Source organism: Argiope bruennichi, chromosome 1 (assembly GCF_947563725.1).
Source record: "Argiope bruennichi chromosome 1, qqArgBrue1.1, whole genome shotgun sequence".
Lineage (NCBI taxonomy): Eukaryota > Metazoa > Arthropoda > Arachnida > Araneae > Araneidae > Argiope > Argiope bruennichi.
The window spans coordinates 86,362,373-86,384,721 of NC_079151.1; the positions used below are offsets into that span (position 1 = coordinate 86,362,373).

General features: G+C 30.3%; 1 protein-coding gene across 1 annotated transcript in view; it reads right to left on the minus strand.

Moving 5' to 3' along the window:
• LOC129963294 (uncharacterized) overlaps window positions 1-3,452 on the minus strand; it is a 112,690-nt gene extending 109,238 nt beyond the window's left edge. The window contains exon 1 of the mRNA XM_056077597.1: window positions 3,300-3,452. The gene's annotated coding sequence lies outside the window, so the exon portion shown is untranslated. The remainder of the gene's footprint in view (window positions 1-3,299) is intronic.
• Between the last annotated feature and the right edge of the window lie 18,897 nt (window positions 3,453-22,349).

Here is a 22,349-nt window from a genome sequence, read left to right on the forward strand (position 1 = left end):
TATTAAATTTTAATAAATGTAATAACAAGTGGGATAGATTCCATTAATCCTTTTCACTATTTTTCAGATCATGGAATTAAATTGGATATGATTATTCCGTTTTTACGCAACATTTCTCATCAAAACCATTACAATTGTTCTATTAGAGCGGGTGATATATAATTTAGCAAAAATAAAATGGCAGCGGTAAAATTTTTTTCAAAAAAATATATCATTTATATTAAAAATTGATTGCCATTTCCATGTATACGCAAACACGATTTCCGCGACATCTAGCGGAGCTTATACAAACCATTTATTTAGTTCGAACCAGTAACGGTTGATTTCGCAGGCTACGAAACTGAATTTAAAATGTAAATAAAATTATGAATAATATATCGCGGTGCTGTTGTGACAAAGATGCGATTCCTTAGGCCGTATAGGCATATATTTCGGAAACTATCAATTAATATTCTATGTATTGTGAAAACTGAGAATAATTCTACAGAACCTAATTTTCTGAATATAATTAATTTATGTATGAAAAAAATATATTATTTACTTCTAAGGAAAAAATTCACGGACATTTTTTTTTAATCCGCGGGCTATTTTCAAAATTCTGCATAATTTGAAACATCTAATTAGATGTTCCGAATTACGCAGATAATTTAAATGTGTCATTATAAATTTTAGTAAAATTATACTAAAACTTATAATGACGCATTTAAATTAATTCCAAAAGATGAAAATTAACAAGACCAATTCAAAAAATACAATTGATTTAACTATATTTAATGTCCGCTCTGAAACTGTATTATAACTATTGTGGATCAAATCTTCGCAATTCTGCACCATAATCATATGACAATGATGATACCTGAATCGGCATCCTTTCTTCAAATTTTCGCTTTTGGGAAGAGATTTCCCCCCCCCCCCCGCTCGATGAATAACAGTTCAATTGTATTTACATCGCATTTTTGAAGTCACACAACGATTATTATGGGGAAGACCTCGTACTTTTGAACCTTGCTCAGGTGACGTGGCGGCGTTTCCCTTTACAAATTTTAATTTTAGTTTAGTTGTATTAACGTCTCATTTTAAGGCAACACTAGAGCTGTTTTGGGGCGGATCTCATAATCTAATTGCGGTTAAATGACGAGGACGACACCTTAGATGGTGACGCGCTCTCCAAACTTCCACACCACACCAGCGGGAGGACATCAGGCCCCGACGGATTTTACGTACACGGGACTCGCTTACACGACGGATCTTCGATGGAATCGTATCTCGAACCTAGAGCCCATTTCTCTCGATGATGAGAATTTGTCAGCAGGCCCCTGCGGCTTTTTACAAGCTTAGTGGGAGGACATTTGGCCTCAAGGATATAACATGCAACAGACGGCTTATATCTTGATTTGTCGGTGAAATCAGGATTCAAGCCAGGAATCCATTAGACTCGAAGTCGAGACTTAACCATCAAGCTACCCAAACTACCTTTCAATGGATATAGGAAGTGGATATTTTATGAAAATGGGTATAGAATCTCTAACTTTTCTATCTGAACTGCCTATGGCCTCTAATAACTCAAGAAGATAACAAAGCTCACACGAGACGACGGTATCCATTTACATGATTCATATCACATGTTATCTACAAATTAATTGTATGTAATGGCTGTGTCAGGTAGTCATATTTTTTTATCCGCTTTCTGATAAGCAATGGATGCATCGATTAAATTGGTGAGGGGCATTTGATGCACTGCATAGGAGCATGAACAGAATCAACAATTTGATGAAGGAAATGAATCCAAACATTTTATTTGTGGGGGAAATGGAAAAAATAGAAAATGTTACCTCCTATTTTTATTTATTATATTTTCTAAACAAAATTTAAATGAGATAATTTGAAGCTAAGTTAGGGGGAAAAAATCTTTTTTTTAGAGGTTCTTCTCATTTTTTCCTTTCTTCAAACTGTTGATTGAAATATATTCCATATTATAACTGCAGAAAACGAAGCAAAACAATTCTTATAATTTTCGAAATTCATGCTATTATAAACACAGTTTGAATGCAGATACCACCAATAAATGAAACATGTTAATGCAGTTTATTTACAAATTAAGTTAAAGGATAATACACTTAGTCTCAGAATTCAAGAAATTTTCAATCAACATTTTATACGTTAATTAACTGCGAAATTATAATTTATGATGGAAACAACAGATTTAGTACACACATAAAACTATCGAATAATCCAAAAAAATTTATAACTGAATAAATCAACGACATCTATGAAATATTTGCTTTCAAAATTTAAATAGAAACTTTATTTACTATATTACAATAATAAACAAAGAAGAGTGAAGATGCACAGTCCTATTCAAATACAAAATTTTACTATCTTGTAAACTATAACTATCATTCACTCAGAAGGGTTCCCTCCCCCTTACCATGGAATAATATTAAGAGAATTTGTACAATTTAACTGGGAATAACACCAAAGCAAAACATTTCTTTTATATTAGTTATTTATTGTTTAGAATTAATGATAGTCTGTTCTATCATATATTTATAGTTTTCTACAGTATATGAATAATATTCAAACAAGATTTTAATCCTTATAAATTCTTCATTATGATTTAAATGCATTATTTTCCAACACTAAAAAAATAGCATGTAAAATTATAATAATCTATGATGCATATTTGTATATATACGCTCATTTCAATGAAAATTTTTTCTTATATATCAAATGAGAACATCTATTTAAAATCAGTTAAGGAATTACTAAAGGCTAAGGCAAAGATTTTTATTTAATTTACAAGGCTCGAAAAACTTTTTTTTAAGTTTGAAGATTCATATTCAAAAGCTAAGGGTTGATTTTGTGTTCAAAACCTTTAACTAAAAAACCGGAAATAAATGTAAAAAATTACAGAATAAACTTGCGTTTGGCGATTCATAAACATAAATTAATATTATAGCGATATAAACTATTAAAAAAATTTAATTCGCACAACGATTGAGCGTGAGAATTCTTTGTAAATTATCTTCAATGTAGCAGTTGAACAGGTGTTGAATAAATTAAGTAATCATATTACAAATATATAAAATTAAAGCTATGCAAGCTTTCTAAACTCTAATCTATATTGCTTTAATTATATGATCTTTCTTAATTTTTGTTTCGAAATACATACACAGAAGAATGTTTCAAAAACTATTTGAATACTTTCAAAATTTTAAAGACAAAGAAATCGGAAAGAATTTTATTACGAACTCAAAAAAAATATGTTAAATATCTTATTTAACAGAATAAAACCTTACCTTATACAATAATGCACATCCCAGAAATTTATAGGAACTCAGTTCACTGTCTTTATAGAAGTCGTTTCCAAAAATTCACCCGAGTATTTATAAGTCACGCTATGTAAAAATCAAAGTTCTGAAAAGTAAACAGAAACACTAGTCGTTCGTATTTCAGAAGACGCTGTTATTATCCCTTTCGTTTTCGCATAATGCAAATGGTGGTGTAGGGTTACAATCATTGACAGACAGAAGGAGATAAATGATCGCCAATAGAAGCATCCTTCAAAGAATAGTGAAGTTGATTGTAAAAATAAAACAATCCAAATAATGACCTTTTAAGCTGGTATTATGCCATAAAATATTTGGGATTACGGTCTCTGATCAAATATTTTATAGGATTTACTTCATGCTCCATGAAATATATTAGCTAAACAGATAGCACGGCGCCAGAAGTTAAAATTGATAGAATGTTCAGGAAATTCAAATTTGAATCTGAATACTTTATTTTCAACTGAAAAAAAGCTCAAACGATTTTTGCACTGAAAACAGCGCAAACGATTTTTGCAATAATACGAAACAAATTTATTATTATTATTTGACTGTTTTAAAATTCTAAAAATGTTAGCTTTTAAAAATATTACCGATGATTATATAAAACTTCAAACTAAATAAAAGTTGAGATGGTCTGATATTTTTGCAGAAATTGTTTGCATAATGTTTGTAATGGAAGGGAAAAAAAAAAAAAGAATGAATTTTAAAAGCATTGAAGAGAAAGGGGAGAGAGAGAGAGAGAGAAAAAAAGGAATTAGAATGAATTTTAAAAGAATGATTTTTTAGAAAAGTTCTTAATTGTTTGGGTGAAACACTAACGGGAAGATGACAATTTTTTTATAATAATTTAATTAGTTTCAAAATGAATTATTATAAAAATGATGAATTATGGATTGTAATTAAATATTAAGTTTTTTTAAGTACACGTAATTTAAGAAGCAAATAATTTACATTTATAAAATTATTTATTTAAAAGAAATAATAAAAGACATTAAATATAATTACAGAAAAAAAAAAGTTAGAAAAATTTGTTAAGCTTCAATAGAGAGCTAGCAAGCATTTTGAGTAATAAGAGTCGATTCATCTATTAAAGATAATATTTATTGACCTTATTTATTTATTTGTCCCATTTTTTAAAAATGTTTCATGTAATTCTGTGCATTTTCATATTCTCTACGTAGGTGTATGTATAGAAATGTTAATATGCTAATATGTCAAGGATTATTCCATCAACAGCATGCTTTGAAAATATGAGTACCTCACAACTGAGATGAACCAGACTTTTGAGCTCGAATGTAATTAACTTCTATCTGAAGCAACTGTGTTTGGTGCGAGTGACATTTAATAGTTAAAGCGAGGTTAACGCTCTACGCACGAACAAATGCGGCCTTTTTATCTTTATCTCTGGCTTAGGAAGGTCACAGCAAGATTCCTGGAACGAGGGTGTGGTTAGCTCATCCATTTAGTAAATCACTTATTGGGAGAAACTAAGTCTCCTGTGGGGTCTCCATTTTGGGTAGATTCGTTAAATAATAATGTGCAAAAATATTCGATATTAACAGCTACACTGTAATTCGAAATGTAAATTGTTTCGGTGAGTTCATTTTTTTTTAACATGATAATTTTATAGGCTGTCATATTATCTATAACTTGAGTCATACATAAAGAAAAAAGATTTTCGAAAATGCTCTGCGGGGCGAATAATCAATCTTAGATATACTAAATTTGGCACATAATTAGTTCTAAAACAAAAAGTACTCACTAAGAAAAAGTTATTCAAAATTTTAATTAGATTTTAATTTGAAATTAATAAAAAATTTAAAAAAATAACTAAAGCATATTATGGCACAAAAATAATTTGAGCGCTATTTTAAAATTAAAAAAAAACTTTTTAGTTATTATTTTTCACTAATTCAGATAAATTTTTAAAAATATTTTTATATAAACTTTACAACAATACATTTCATTATTTTAACAATCACAACTATACTATAATGATATCGAATACAGTTTCTGTGCACTTCTTACAGCTGTGATATAATTAAGACTGGATTTAAAAAAAAAATTAAATAGAATCAAGGCTAAACATTATCATATTATGATGTTTCGGGTTAAAGATTCGAAACTCCTCTAAATTTTCAATCCAATAACATACGAAGATTGAAATTTCAAGCAATTAACAACCTTAAATAAACAGAGTAGAATAGAATTTTTTTCAACTCTCAGCTAAACTTCGAAAGCAATGTTTTTAAAAGTTGCTCACTATCTATTACATCTCGTATTGTCGTTGATTATTTCCAATATTTATGATAACTTGTACCATTAGATATAGTTTAGATTCATTTTATTTCGGCCTTTCTCAAATTTGAAAAATTTTCGAAATTTATTGATCAAATCTATTTAAAAATAGTTAGATTAGTCTGAAATTTCTCATTTAGTATGATTTAATTAGATTAATATCTAGCTGAATCTTCTGAAGGTTATCGTTGGACAGAGCTCATAGTATTCTTGAATCTTTGTTAGGTGAAAAGGACGATACTTGACCAGTATCTTTCTCTCAGAACTCTCGCACAAGGACAGGGGGGGACAGGATATTTCACAACATGGATCTCAAAAATAGATACAAATATCTATCTTTTCGCTCCATCTTTCTTATAACGAAAGAATAGTGTTGGAATCAGATTTTTCAAACTTTCGCAACCCCATTTAGGCAAACAATATTTTCTTTCACCACAACCGCTCATACAGATAGTAAAATAAAATATACATCAGTAAACTATTAAACAATGTTAAATATATTGAAAATTAGTTAATTCCATTGATAAAAAAAACGTCGACTGACTCATTTATATACATATACACACAGGAATTTATGAATTATCTTTGCTTAATAAAGAAAAATTAGATAAACTTACAAGCAGTTGGCGTTTCCTAGAGTGTTTATGTGTCTGCGATTATGCATACTTTAAAAAGGTCAATAAGTGTTACACACACACACAAAACAGAAGCACATTATTTCTCAATTTTCTCTTATTCGAAAGTTTGAGACGTTTTGTGCTTTGTCGCGATTATGAAAAAATAAATAAATAAATAAAACCGAATATGAATCTTGCGCCTTTCATAGCTGAATATAAAGTTTTTTTTATAGACATACGATTTTTATGACGAAATCATTTACCAAATTTCATCTATCTAGTTTATTGTACTTTTGAGATATATTGACCATATTATACGAAAATAAAATGAATAAGCAATCGATGCTTGGTCTAAAATGTGGCACAGATCTAAAATTTTGATATAAAATAATTGATGTAACCCCGCCCTGAATAAGTATCTGTAATGAAATGAATGATCGTCTTACATAAAAAGTGAGGATTGAGTCCTAACAACCATCATCGATCACGATATGGTACGTTCGATCGTCGGAATGGAAAGAAAGCAAAACCACACAATTGCTGTGCTTCCAGGAAAAGAGAGAACCATCTTACTTACCCGGCGACTCTTCATCCATATATTCGTTATGCCCTTTTCCACCAGAAGGATAAAATATTAAAAATAAAATTGATACAAAAGAACATATGCTAAAATTCAGGTTTCTAACTTGTTGCGTTATAGGATTACTCCGTTCTCATATCTATGAATGAATATGATGATACTCAATTATATTATTGATAAATTTGTTATAAAATTTTATACACTTTTACAGTTTTTAGTTATTAAACACTAGTCGCCTCGGGCGAGCCGCTGATACATAAGAAGTATTGTTTATATTTGATTTCAAATACATCTTTCTTTTATAACTCCATGTTCGTGAATCTGCCAAACATAAAAGCCTGTTATATCAATTGTCTTAATTAAGTTCTGCTTATCGTGTACATGAAACTTTCTACCACTTTCAAAAAGATAAATGTGTGGTTCGTCTTTCTTATAAATTCCCCGGTATTGTAACTTCACTTTTATATTCTTTACGTAAACTACACAAATACTAAACAAACACTTTATTCTTTAAATTTTTGTAATGGCTGAAAATCACGTGAACAGTTAGTTGATGGGGGGGGGGATGAAAACATTTTGAACTTCAGAACATGATAATCTATTCTTCTTATGTATAATCGACCAGCCCGCCACCACTGTTAATGATAATCTATTGTTGGAAAATTAGGCAAGAAACTATTTTTTAAAAAGATGTCAAAATTTAGAAAAAATATTACTCGACTTTTAAATTGGTATCATTAAAATAATAATTTTTTTAATTTTGAAGTGATGTAAAATTTATTTTCGTGCGATAATATTTTTGGACGTTATCTCTTGATAATGACAAAATTCAGCTTAATTTTTAATTAATTAAAATTCTAATTAAAATCTATAAAAAAATATCTCCGAGCTGCACATTCCAGACCTCCAAAGTATATACGTGCCAAATTTAGTAGCTGTAAGTTAGCCCTGTAAAGCGCTAAAACACACACATTCATTCATTTTTATTATTAGATAGAAATGTCAAATTTGGTTGGTTCGATGCACTTTCGATATCTCATATTTAGACAGACAAGCGGATTGAATGACAGATAAACAAATATAGTTTCAAAGATGATACCTTTACACTACGTCTAGTCAAAAATGTAGTTTATTTGTCAAAAATTTAACAAAAGCTCGAGATCGGATTATTTGACGATACTAATATTTTTTGTAGCTCATAAACTAGAAGTTTAACAAAAAGAAAAGAAAAAAATGTAAAAAAGAAAAGCGAAAGAATAGAAAAAAAAAACAAAAAAAAAAATAAAGCATGATGACGACACTGTAAACAGATGATAATAAAACAAAAAACATGTCTATATAATGACATAAAAGAGCAGCTGAACAGGAAAAAATCGTCCAAAAAAGTACGAGTTTTCACGTGACCGATAGCAGCTGTACTAGGTTAAATGAATTATCAACTGCTTTTACATCAGCGGGAAGCGAATGCGATGGGTATTAAATAACCACTAAAAATGTGTTACTTTATTCTAGGATTTAAAGGAAATTGACGAGAGAATTTCATGCAAAATTAAAAAAAAAAAAAAAAAAAAAAAAAAAAAGAATTGTTGCCCAAAATTATGTTGGTACCAAACATAATTATCTCATCGATTGTTACTAATCTTAACCTCAATTAATAAATAAAAGAGAATGTATGCATGTGCTCTCTTTCTATATATACCTTTAAGTATATATAGAGAGATATATACTTAAAAATATATCTATGCAATCTAAATTTGCATAGATATACTTTGGAAGGTAAAAATGTGTATTTAGGAAAAGTTTTTTTTTTTAATTTTTATTTATTAAACATTAAAAATTCGAAGTTTCCCTGGAATAACATCCGAAATTATTATAGCACAAAAAATGACTTTTACATCAACTGAAAATTAAAGAAAAAAAAATCTTTACAATGCTACCAGTAAATAGTTATGTAATTTTTGAATATATAAGAATATATATGTGTATGAAACATTAATTGAAGAAACAATCGCGTTCTTAAAAAACTTTAATTCTTCTTAATTTTTAGGAAATTGTTCCGTTTTTATTTACTTTTAAAGTTTCTTTGTTCAAGTCGTTACAATAGTAGTGGAAAGCTCTACTAAGAAGTTAGAAAGCTTGAAAGAGAGAGCACGAGAAAGCATTTCGAACTTATATATAGATTTAGAAAAGAACTTGACAAAAGTGTAACCAGAGCAAGAGTGTTAGAGAATTCCTTTTAGAACAGCCATTAAACAGAAAATATTACATATATTCATGCATATTTTTTCATTTTCTCGTTAAATACTTAATAACGCAAGTTTTTTCTATAATTAAAAGTAAAAGAAAAAGGATTTTGTTTATTATATGATAATTTAAGTGAGGAATAAGACCGTGAAATACAATCTGTTTGTTATCAGAAGATAGATTATACGAAAACTTACATTTTTAATGGCACTATAATGTTATAGAATTTAATTTCACTAACAAGGTTCATGCATACAATAAACAAAATAGGTCTAAGGCTATTAAAATAATACAGCTTTATACAAATGAAGATACTATTTACCGGTAATTTTAATAACACGAGAAACAATAACTGAAACAATAACACGAGAAAAATTTGTGTTTTCGTTTTAACAGGAATATTAATTCAATAAGAATAATTTTTTCAAATTGATTTCAGAACTGAATACGACAGTCTAAATACTAATTAGACTCTATCTCTCTAAACAAACAAAACTTATCTCTCCCCCTGTTTTTTCTTTTAATTGAAATTAATTGCAAAAAGTGAAACCCTGAGTTCAGTATAGTAAAATTCTAGTACATTAGTCTGAATTCATATTCGCACGGCAGATTTAGTAAAAATGCTAGATTCACACCCTAAGTCTATATTTTGTAACTATTGTTCGCCAATGTTATTCAAAGTGTTCACGGTATCATCCAAGATCCGCAATTTTATGGGAGTGGAAGAAGGGGATGAAGGCTTTATCAAAGAGTAATAGAGCAAATTTGAGATGACTCCTGCTTGTTTTATTTTTTAAATTTACGCCTTATTTATACAACAGTGATAACGTGCACACAAAAATTATCATATTTTAATGTATTATTATTACTATTATATGGCTGCAATTAATATTATTAATTAATGTATTTAATTTGATTGCAACGTGGGTGAGTATAAATTTAATAACTGAAACAATAAAAGTTATTGCTGCAAAATAAAAATTAACTTATTAAAAATGAAAAAAATAATATTTAGAAATAATATTAATATCATTGAAGTGCTTATCTTAAATTTTAAAGTTTTTTTAAACAATAATATTCTCCGAAGTTACTGAAGAAAAACGTTAAAATATTGATTAAATTTTACTTAAAATTTTGATTAAAAGTTTACTCTTCGTGTACCTACTATCTAAGAAGCAACTGCATGTCAAATTTTGTATCAGCTCAGTCTGACGTTCTGCCCTGTAAAGCGTTTTGCATGATTTTTGCATCAAGTATCACTCGTCGAATTTAAAAATTGAATGCTAGCCTATAAACATTATATGTTAATAATTTTCTGTTTCTCTTGCAAAATTAAGATTTTCACAAAATCAAGATTAATCAAATAATAATGACTGTTTAGTTAGATTTTGGCTTTTACATGATTCACAGTTTTACTGCATTTCTTATATTAATTTTGTCATTGGAAGTATAACAAATTTAAAGCTGCAGCAAAGAAGTTCAGAAAATGTTTTGGGCATGCCTACATTTTCTCAAGGCAAACCCGGTAGTAGACGTTTCTAGATATTTCTCGGTCGTTGGCGTACATCTTTGATTGTTTATTTTAACTCTTTTAGATCAATCTATACACAGTTCCGTATACGTACTTTCAAGATTGTTGTTTCTTGGAAAATCATAAGTCATTGAAACCTGTAAGTTACACTTCCGCATTTTATTAAACGATATTGCAGAATCATTGCATAATAGGAAAAAATTGATAGTTCTTCGAATTTAGCGGTATTTGAGCAGCTGCGACAGCAAACTTTCCGCAACACGTGGCTTAACAGAACACATTAAGTTCGTTTCATTCGCAAAGAATGAAATTTTTTCCGTTTCTGACAAGCTAAATTTTTTCCTCGTTTTGTAAACGACTTTTTAAAATCATATTTTAGTAACCATTTAATTTAATTAACCTTCGAATTTATACTCCCAATTCGGTTAATTTTATTCACTGATGATGATACACAAAAGCTTAATAAAAGTTTAAAAACGAGGCTTTTTTTTTAAATAAAGAAAGTTTGGCGGCAAAAAAATGAGAGCATCAAACGCAAAGAGGAAACCTGGATAGAGCTTATAATCCACAATATGGCTCATTTGGTTTTTAGTTCGAATAAGAATTTGATAAATATCTAAAATTTTGCTTTCAAGACCCATACCAGTTTTTATTTACATATTTATTACTATATAAATGAAATGCTATTACCGTGAAAAACTGCGAAATGTCGTTATTCTCCGCTGTGTATCAGCATGCACATAGTCGCCATTCGACTTTCACGGAACGATAAGTCGACATTTATGGGAGAATGTTGACATTTTCTAATTCGGCTTTTTATGGTAGCATATATTCATACATATAAAATGTTAATCTTCACGTGCAGACTAATCCACTGACAATAAACTAACTGAAGGGTTTGATTCAAAATTTAACTCAAATCGATAATTCTGGTAATAAAAATCATATGTTGAATTTCATTTACTTAGTCCGTTGTATTTAAAAGTTATTATATTCGTATGGACAGGCAGACTTCTTTTTGATAGATTTTATCTATAATTTGATATACAGGGTGTACACAAAGCCTTGTATTGATAAAGAAAAATTATTGTAATTTCAGAGAATGCCTTGTATGGCATTGGCGTACAGTAGTCACGAAATAGTAACCGTTGATAGATTCAATGATAATATAACATTATCATTGAATCTATCGTGACAGCTTTGGCGAGTTTTGGGTTGATTAATCACCACCATGTGGCTAATAATATCAGAAAATCAAATTTGCGATTTACATGCGTTTTTCCCAACAGATTGAAATAAAATTTTGACACAAAACTATACCTGTAGTCACAAAATTCCATACCAAATTTGATATAAAAGATGTACTGTACTGTTTGATATAAAAGATGTCTGGCAGTACAGATCAGATGGTAAATCCTTTGTTGGATTTGACTCAAAATTCGAAAGGTTTCTAGGTTATTGATGTCAATTCTGAGTATAGAATTTTATCTATCTAGCTCTCTTCGTTTTGTAGTTATCGTGTTAAATTATGTTCGAACAGCCGGACAGACGGACTTCCTCTGAGCGGATCGTGCACAAAATTTGACAGAAATTTGCAAATTTGGTATAAAGACCGTATATCAATATTTCATCCGTCTGAATCAAAGCGTTTTGGAGTTATCTTTGTCATAGACAGACGGACATTTTCCAAAAATATGTTTTTCGAACTCGGGAAGGTCTAAAACGTGGATATTCGTCATAATCTCGAATTCGAATTTTCTGACAATTATTATATTTTCATTGTACTACGTATATGAGAAAATAAAAATTACGGTTTCAGCTATATACATCACCTTTTTTTTAATACATATTTCAAGCAGTTTTTTTCTCTCTCTCTCCAAGGTGCATTATTAGCCAAAGTGATATAGATGCGGTGACATTGGTAATCGAAAATGGCATCTATGAAAGAAAAAACTCATATGTTTTCATGAAAGTAAATCACTGTTTAGCGTGCAGAGAAGATTTAAAAATGCATACAGATGAGATCCTCAGCATGTTAATAACTTCAAACGTTGGTAAGATAAGATTATAGAGACAGGAGGCAGCTTTTGCTGATCTTTCAAGAAGTGACAAGTCTATGGTGAGTGAGGAGATGATGCAGACTACCCAAGAAACATTAACACGGAATCCACGCAAATCAATTCGTCGTGCTTCAACGGACCTGCCGTTTCTCAGATAAAACAGTGTTTAAAATTTTACACGAGAGGTTATGTTCATTCGTTCGTAAAGTGACACGAGAGGATTCGACATTTGCGTGCTTATGAAATGCAAATTGTTCGAGCCTTGAAACCAAATGATAACACCCAACGTCAAACCTATGCTGTGGAAATTTTCGACCACATTGATAATGATAATGACTACCTTAAATGCTTATGTTTTTCAGATGAGGTCACTTTTTATTCATCAGGTAAAGTCAATAAATACAATGTTCGGATATAGGGTTCTGGAACCCATGTGCTGTTGTTCAACATGAAAGGGACACTCCAAAAGCTCATATTTGGTGCATGATAAATTTATTAGACCTTTCTTTCTTTCTTTTTTTTCGGAAGCTTCCATTACAGGAATGGTTTATTTGGATATGTTGCAATTACTCGTAGCTCTTCAATTAGAAGAATACTAACCAAGGGTAATTTATCAACAGGACGGTGCTCCGCCACATTGAGCAATTCCTGTTCATGAATTCCTCGATTCAACGATGGTTTGGAAAAGATGATCCTAGAGCATGACTCCATGTTTTCCGGACATAACTCCGTCAAATTTTTTTATGAGGCTATCAAAAACAAAGTGTTTGCAGTACCAGTCTCCAATATGGATGCATTAAAGAAAAGAATAATGGATACGATATCATTGGTAACAACAGACACGCTGGAGAATACCTGGCACGAAATTGAATATCGTCTGGATACACTCACAGTTATGAAAGGTGCACATTTTGAATTGTATTAAAGCTGTGAAAAAAACTGAAATAAGGATCAAAATAAAAAAAAGAAGTATGTCTAATAAGTATGTAATCTGCAATAACTTTTTAAAAATAAATTTTCATTATCAGTGCAAAATTTTGTGAAGACTTTGTATTTATAATTGAGATGTACAGATCACAGATCGAATTTCACTTAACTAGTTTCCTTCTACTTTTCAGTTATCTTATTCATATACAGACTAGGATAATATCATGATTACTCATGATTCTCATAATCATGAGAGCTATTTAGGTACGAAAGATAGGTACGAAAATAAAATTCTACATTTTTTTTTTCAGATTCTGGATATCTAAAATGAGGAGATTCATAAAAATTTTGAGATAGAAGTTTTCGACTATTATTGTAGTTTTCCTTGGTAAAAACAAATCTCATAAAAAGGCAAAGTAATGATAAGGATCGTCATAAAATATTGGATATTTAAGCGCAACGCATAAAAAAGTGCATTTCTTTTTCAATTAATTTTGTTTATATTAATACGTTACAAGGTAAAATAAGATGTAGTATCCTATACAAGATTCCATTCTGATACGGCTTTGTAACTAATTTCTAAGAATATACTTCCAGTCGGGTAAATATTTTAAACGATGTAAATAATCATTTTTATGTTGTTTGAATCAGTAAATATACTGTTGAAAGAATTACGGAATCTAAATTTTTATAGAATGTCCCGTCCAATTAGTCATATTTCTTGACACATTAACATTAAAATCTGCTTCGATCAAAATTGAGCAATTTTTTAAACTTTGATTTCCATTATTTAAGGCCAATCAAAAGCCATTCGTTGGGAACTTTCCTAACTGATTGGCAATCTTCCACAAAATGGCCAATGAGTTGGTCTAAATTCGTGTGTAACAGTGATATTTATTACATCATAACTCGGCATGTTTAGTCTTCAAAATATGTTTTTTCCCCCCTTGTTTGAAATCTTAAAAAGTGTTTAATAATATTTATAATAGAACCGAAGAATATATAAAAATTTAGATTTCATAATTTTTTAACGATCCTTTTATTAACCCAAATAAGATAAATTATAATTTCTTTTACGGCATTAAAGCATCTCGCCATTTACGGCATTAAAGCATTTCGATAATATTTATCGAAATGCTACAACTTTCCTAAAAATCGTCTGTGACTGATGCTCATTATATTTAATTGAAACAGATTAACAATATGTATAAAGATGCTTAAACCTTACGAAATCATCTACAATTGATGTGGCATTAAATATAATAATAGCTATAGCGATGCAACAAAAATATAAAATTCCTTGCATTTTTGACTAAAGAGAAAAAATATACATAATTTATTAAATACATTACTTCTGTCATCTAAATAGAAAATTCGAAGTTGACACAACACGTGATAGGATCATGATAAAAATTCCTTTCTTTCCTTTTTACAAAGGAAAAGAAGCAATATATATTTCGTGATGTTCTAGCATTAAGAGAAAGATTAAAGTTTGCGTGGATTCTTCAGCGGTGAATAACGCTGCACAACAGGACAAAAGTCAGGTAAAAATAATGATATAATAAGGTGTAATAGATTTCAGTTCAGGAGAAAGTGGGAGACTGCACAGAAAACAATAAACGATCACGTGGATGGCGAATGTGCAGCTTCACATTTAACCACAAATAAACTGTTATTATGATGCGTATGGGTAATAAAAATGGCCGTGTCTCTGCTGTGGAGTAATATGTATTCATCAGTGTTTATGGAGTGCGTAAACAGAATAAAAGTGAGAGCCTGTGAAGGCAAATTTAAATGTCAAGTCGCGGAATCGTCTCGGTTGAATTATTACACGACTATTTTTAACTAACTTTCAATGCGCAGTTATTCACAAGTGCTCCAAGTGTAAATGACAAACTCCAAAGTTTAATTGTGTCATTTAGAAATGAGTGTAACAAAGTAAGCAAAGTTTATGGAAATGTTAAAAGTTAAATTAGTCATCAGTCGAAATAGCGCTCGCTGATCTTTTATATTTGATTTGTTTATCTTTTAGAAATGAATATAGCATATGTTGACCTTGTAAGTGTGACATTTGATTCATTCTTTCTAAAGAAAGGTTGTGCAAATTAAAACTGTTCAGATTCGAGACGAATGCGGGATAAAGAGTTGGAAGTTGGGATCTTGGCGATTTTAATTAGAACACTGTACAGCAATTTCTTTTTCTAAAACTTTTTTTTCTTAAGTTATATTTTATGAATACAGTTTAAACGAATATCATCAGTTGAAATCCTTATGATAAACTATGGGAAGACTATAACCAAGTGAGGACGATATTGTGTTAATAATTATATTTCGAATTTAAATTTCTGATGTGAAATTGCTTGGAGTAGCAATGGGACAATTTTTTGGTTTATTGTTCATTTTTGCATAACTATTTTAGCCTCTGCAAAAAACCATAAAGCACTCGTCAAACAAACAATAAAATATGTTGCATGAGCCAGTAAAGACATTTTTCAATATCTGCATTAAATAAAGAACCAAGTATAATTGTTCTCCGGAATTGGTGAATGTATCAAAATAAGCAATTGATGAAAATAGTAAAAGTTTCTTGGAACGTGTGGCGAAATGACGTATACAGTGATCTCAAATTCAATTTTAGTGAAATTAGCAAGGGCAATATTAAAAACATTTTGATGAAATGTGTCTAGAAAATTTCCCAGATTTGCAAGAACACCTCCCCTCTCTACGAGTCACTGATTTCAAGCTTCAGGGGAGGGGGGGGGAGAAAAAAACTGACCACACTGAGTTCAAATTTGATAATTTTTCATCTATTAGAAGACGTTCATGATATTTTCTAAAGATGCGAATCTACAATTTTAACGTTTTATAATTATTCAAAGCAGGCAAACTATCAATATTTATCACGAGTAACTCGCATTTTACCGTGAGTTCTATTTCGCTGTTTGATAAAAGTATTTTTTATTTAAGATTATAAATTTAATCACCCCTTTACAGCCCCTCGAAAAAAAATTAAACGATTTTTTTTTCGGAAAAATGACAATTTTCTTTCTATTTCTGAACCAAAATTCTCCAGATATTTTATTCAAATCAAAAATCAAATTTTAATTACAAGTGAAAAAACAACCCACGTGTGATTTCAAATTGCATTCTTAACTCGAATGATTTAAAAATAATTTAAGTGAAAGAATTATTCAAAATCAGAATAGGAGGTACACAATATTTCATATCGAGTGAAACTCCATCATTTTTACTGGCATTTTTTTTATACACCTGAGAAGAAATATTTAATAAAAAATTTTCAACTCAGACCAATTTGTCTTGTTGAAAGAATGCTAAGTATTTGCTACCGAGAAATCTGAATATCAAAATAGAATAATAAAAAAAGAAAAACATTTCATATTTTTACGAATATACGCCATCGTTTTCATCGGAGCTTTCACCCCCTTCTCCGTCGAAGGAATGTCAAAAATTCCGCGAATGGATGTTCTGCAGGCCACGTTTTTCTTCAAAGGTGTTTGGAACGATGATGCATTAGCAGATGAACACATTCTTGAACTTGGAAAGCGGATACCAATGTGTACCAACATTCTTCGATCATATGAGCTATTTTTGGATGTTTTGTGCTATTTTGATGTTCGGAAGACGTAATATTTTCGCTACTGGATGAGATGCGTTTCCTCTCTTTGGGTACATATCTGAGCAATGTTCATTCACAGTTGGGGGGGGCGAGAGGGGGACGTCTTTAAATTTGTTTACTGCCGAACAATAATTTTATCTAAGTTTTTAAGCCAATGCTTACGATCTCATATGGATGGATCAACGGAAATTTTGATATACGAAACATTCTACAAAAACGATGTGATAAAAGTTAAAAAATTAATCGTATCATAAGAAAAATAAATTTCCTCTTGGTAAGCTTGTAGGTAGAAGTAGGTTCCTCATGATCTAAGTTAATTTTTTTTAATTCCTTCCAATCCTTAGATAAAAATAATGAAATGTTGAATAGTGAAACAACCACAGATAATGACTGATGATTAAGATTTTTTGCTTTTATGTATAATGTCACAAAAAAAATTCAGGAAATAATTTGCTTTATTTTAAAATGAGAAATAAAACTGGAGAAAATAAAGGTTACAACAAAATACATTCGACTGCAATGAATGCAAGCGTAGTTCCTGTAATTTTTTGAAGTTAATTATTTTTATATAATGTTGGAAACAAATATTTTGGCGCCTTAATTTTTTATTGAAATTATTTTTTCATGGTATTAAAACAATTTCAAAGTAATGAAAAAAAGTATACGTAAAAGATATTTTATTATTATATTTTTTTCAAAATTGGCAGTACCAATCAAATCAAGAATAGCCGAAGTAAGGGGTTGAAAATAACTGTTCAGCTCCCAAGCAATTATAGCTATCAGAAATCTTATAATATGAAGTTGTTTGTTTTAAAGAGATGCTAATTTGATTGTTCTTTTATATTCAGTCTTAAAGAACTTGCGGCGAAATGAAAATTTCCATTCTTTTTGAGTTGGATTGTCCATCTAAAAACCCATAACTCATATTTTTTTACAACATATCCCTGGCCGGTTAAAATCTAATCAAATTTATGCTAGTTATAGATTTAACAAGATAATACAGACAAAGTGTATACACATATATATACTGTAAAAGTTCTAATTAATCTTCATTCTAAAAATAATTTTCTAATTCAGTTTCATTATAACTTCCCATGCACGGTCTATTCTTCTTTCCCATGGAATCAAAATGCTGCGTGGACAAATTCTTTTCTAAAATTATATATGTTCCGAATATTTTCTAATGGTCGTTATTTCCTGTTTTCTACCTCCCTATACATATAATTTTTGTAATGATGGTAGTTTGGGTTCAAAGGATCACGATCGGTAAGGTCTTCCTATAAGAAATAGGCCTAAAAATGACCTTAATCACGTGGCCTTTCTCTCTCTCTCTCTCTCTCTCTCTCTCTCTCTCTCTCTCTCTATATATATATATATATATATATATATATATATATATATATATATATATATATATATATATACTAGCCGCCTTTGGCGACCAGCCGGTTCGCCAATCTTAATGTTCGTTAAAATTTTAATAATTAAATATTTTATGCAATTTCTACTTTAATAGCTTCTTCATCAAAATATTTTAAAACTTCAAATTTTGATTATCATATAATTCATTCATAATATTATAAAGGCCTTCAGTCATAACGTAATATGTATCTCTCTCATTTTCAGTTAGCACCCGTAGAATTTATGCTTTAAATTAAAGTGGAAATAATTTATCTTCAATTAATATAATAATATTTTTTACTGAAACAAAGCATTTTTTTATAATCTGATTACTGAAAATAGAGTCACTCAGCGTTTAAACTTTATGGGCACTAAAGAATATCTTTTTAAATTTATGTAATATCTCAAGAGTTGGTCAACAAAATTTTCTTAGATTCATTATGAGCAGATCGATTCATTAACAATGTTTAAATTTAAATGTATCAAACACTAAGAAAATAAAACAAATCGTTTAAAATAAACGGTTAAAAACAGGTTTAAAAAAAAATTACTTAAAAAACAATGTACTTAAAACTATAAGCATATACAAAAAATATATAACTAACATAAATACAATTTACTTACAAAAGCATGCAACTAACCCAAAAATAATTTAAATCATCCATTGATAACGTTGTCATGGCAACAATCAGAACAGAATGCGCATGCGTGAATTTTCTTCGCCGGTTAAGTAACGCAAATACGTGATTTTTTCTACGCCAGTTGGGGTAACGCTATGCGGATTAGACATTTTTAATTTCCTTTATTCTGTTTTATTTTAATTCAAAAGTACTTCAGAATGAATCTGAAAGATTGATTCATTAACAATGTTTAATTTTAAATGCATCAAACATTAAGAAAATAAACAGAACCGATTGAAATAATCCGCCGAAAAATTTTAACCCCGGCCTCATTACTGTTGGGAGAAAAAAAAAACTGAAGCCTTTCTCGTTTGGCTCTTTTGATAAAGGAAGATTTTTTTTGGCGGAAAAGTTGGCGGTGGGGAAAATGGAAGATTTTTTTGGCGGGAAAGTTAGTTTTTAATTAATAATTAAAATTCTAATTAAAAATTCGAAAAAAGAAACCCCAGGTGCACATTACAAACCTCCAAGGTATACATGTACCAAATTTGGTAGCTGTATGTCAAACGGTCTGGCCTGTAGAGCGCCAACACAAACACACACACACACACACACACATTGAGCTTTATTATAAGTATAGATATAGATATACAGGGTGATGGAGAAATAACAGGAGGTGTTCAGAGCCTGTAGCGTGTTATGGAGGAATGGACGTACTAGGCGAAATATAACAAAATTTGGCCACCATACACATTAAAGTATACGGTTTCGATGTATTAAGAAAAAAAAAAATTAGTACCAAAAAAGCCGATTGGGAAAATCTTGGCGCTGCGATCGACAACTTTATTATGCAATTTGCTTATACGTGTACCTTGTGACATAACATCGAAGATAAAAGGAAGGGTTGCGGGAATTTATGTCATTCTGCAAGAATTTGCCCGTGGATTGCGTTGTCACTATTTTAACGCGCCGTATTAGTCAAGCTGTTTTATCAGCGGGATGAAAATGTCAGTGCTGCTCTTCGTGAATACCGACGGTTAAAATAATTACATAGAGGACCGATGACCATAACTAACTTACGAAGAATGGTTGAAAGATTTGAAACAACAGGAATTCTTGATGTGCAACCAGGCCGAGGACGTAAAATTATGAAGCAGGAACAAGTTGAAGAAGTTACAACTGCCATTATGGATCAAGCGATAGCTAATAAGCAGGTTATCAGCAGTGCAAGTTCAATAATAGATACGCCGTTATCGACAATGCAGAAGATATTGCGTAAGATCCTGAAATTTTATCTGTATAAGATAGCACCCATTAACTGATGACACTGATCTGAATCTTAACAATTTTTGGTTGTGAGGCGGTTCTGGTTCACTTGAAAGGTATTGTGTATCAAGGACATATTCCTGACATTCCTACTTTAAAAGATCAAATAACGTTATATGTCAGACGAATAAATGCCGATATGCTGCGGGCCACTATCTGAAACCTCGTGTACCGCATGCAGTTATTGGAACATCAGGCTAGTGGTCACCTTGAGCCAAATTTGAGTTGCTACAATAAACTTTTTTCATTGGTATTTGGTGTATTGCTATACTGTTTCCATTGGCAGTTATGTATTCTTATTCCACATATTATGCACTTTCAGCGCCAGAATTTCACTTATCGGCGTTTTTTGGTACTATTTTTTTTTTTCTCTTGATAAATCAAAACCGCATACTTTAAAGTGTATGGTGGTCAAATATTGTTATATTTCGTCCAGTACATAACACGCTACAGGGTTCCGAACATCTCCTGTTATTTCTTGATCACCCTGTATATATATATATATATATATATTATTTTAGTATTTTGATCCTAAGAGATTGATTGATAGGAGAGTGAACTTTATTTTTAAATCTACTGCAGTGCTGTCCCCTAATTTTTGTTGTAGGACACAATATTTGTGTTTTAGATTCGTAGTATAATAAAGTAAGACAATGGAATATGGATTTTATACTTTTTACAGATGGAACCCAAAATTTAATAAGATCAAACGTTTTTGTGTAAAAATAAATAATAAAAAATACAGAATGTTATTCAGCTTTGAAATTTCTCGTTCATACACATACACACACGAGTAGATAATCATCCTTGCTGGTGCAAAATTTGACAATATATACAATAGCAGTGATAAACTCTTTGACAAATTTCACTCTTCTAGCTTTTAGAGTTTTTGTTATTGTCATAAAATAAAAGAAAGGTTTCATATTGACATATTTTGATAAAAATTTGATTTGGACTCAAGACATAAATATCATCTTTTCAATTCCCCCCCCCCACTCCATTATAATCAAGTTTAAAGCTGTAGACACTTATGTATTTTTTTCTCCCCTTCAGGTATCTCCCCATGCGGCCGACACTTGACGTTAGACCACTACTCATGATATTTTGATCATAAGCCATGACTCACTTCACATAGAGAGCTAAGAAACCTGTGGGCGAAAAACTAGAGTAGTAAGAATTGAATTGAGAAACATAAATAATCATAAATAAATAATACAAAAGAAAACACTTCTTCTATTTTCTTCCTAAGAATAATAAACTACATAGCACGGTCGTCAAAAAAAAAAAAAAAATGAATATCATCGTTATTTTGTCTTTTACTGTCGCATCTTCACAAAATTTGTGTCGATAGAAATGTATTAAAGGGACAGATTTGTTGAAATAGCCAAACTGACTAAACATGTTAATTAACAAAGTTAACTATCTATTATCTCGAAGTTCGTCCATAGAAATTAAGAACTTTCTAATAATTCGATTCAGAAGCTCTTTTTATGTATGTATATCAAATTTTGTTTTAAAATTCGTAGCAGTTTTTGAGATATATTTAATTTCGTTTGCTGAAAACTCCGCCCCGAAGGAACCAACTCACTGGGGACCATATCTATATCTATACTTATAACAAAGTTCAATGTGTGTGTGTTGGCGCTCTACAGGCCAGACCGTTTGACCAACAGCTACCAAATTTGGTACATATATACTTTGGAGGTTGGAAATGTGCACATTTTTGAATTTTTAATTAGAATTTTAATTATTAATTAAAAATTAACTTTCCCGCCA